The following is an 850-nucleotide window of genomic DNA, read 5'->3' as shown; positions in this document are numbered from 1 at the left end:
CTGTTTTCAAGACTCTACAGTGTGTACTTCCTTCAAATGTTGAGCATCTCCTCCCCTTCTCTTTTGCTTTTTGTTTTAGTTTTTTAATATTTATTTATTCCCTTTTGTTGCCCTTGTTGTTTTATTTTTATAGTTATTATTGTTGCTGTTGATGATGTCATCATTGTTGGATAGAACAGAGAGAAATGGAGAGAGGAGAAGACAGACAGGGGGAGAGAAAGAGAGACACCTGCAGACCTGCTTCACCACCTGTGAAGTGACTCCCCTACAGGTTGGGAGCCAGGGGTTCGAACCAGGATCCTTATGCCGGTCCTTGCGCTTTGTGCCACCTGCGCAAACCCGCTGAGCTATCACCTGACTCCCCCTCTTCTCTTTTTCAACCACTCTCTACACTTAACACTTCTGAGGATGACTTCAATTTCACTAGGTCGCTCTAATCCAAGTTTTTCTAGCAGAGTCTCTACTAGATTATATCCTTAAGACTGTTTCTTGTTTACCCTTTGTGCTGTTTTTTTGTAAGTCAAGTCTTAATTTGACTAAAATAAAAGAAACCAGGAAGTTTAAGTAGCATCTGATTGATGATTACTGATTTTACTTTTTTATTATTTTATTTTCCTCCCCATCCTGAAATTTTATCTTTTCACCTGGTATGTCTGGTCACATCTTGACACTGAAAGAAATTTTTTATTTTTTAAAGATTTTATTTATTTATGAGAAAGATAGGAGGAGAGAGAAAGAACCAGACATCCCTCTGGCACATGTGCTGCCGGGGATCAAACTCAGGACCTCATGCTTGAGAGTCCAAAGCTTTATCACTGCACCACCTCCTGGACCATAACACTGAAAGAAG

The sequence above is a fragment of the Erinaceus europaeus genome, chromosome 8 (genome assembly GCF_950295315.1).
Source record: "Erinaceus europaeus chromosome 8, mEriEur2.1, whole genome shotgun sequence".
NCBI lineage: Eukaryota > Metazoa > Chordata > Mammalia > Eulipotyphla > Erinaceidae > Erinaceus > Erinaceus europaeus.
The sequence above is the reverse complement of the archived record's forward strand: the minus strand, read 5'-3'. Positions refer to the sequence as shown.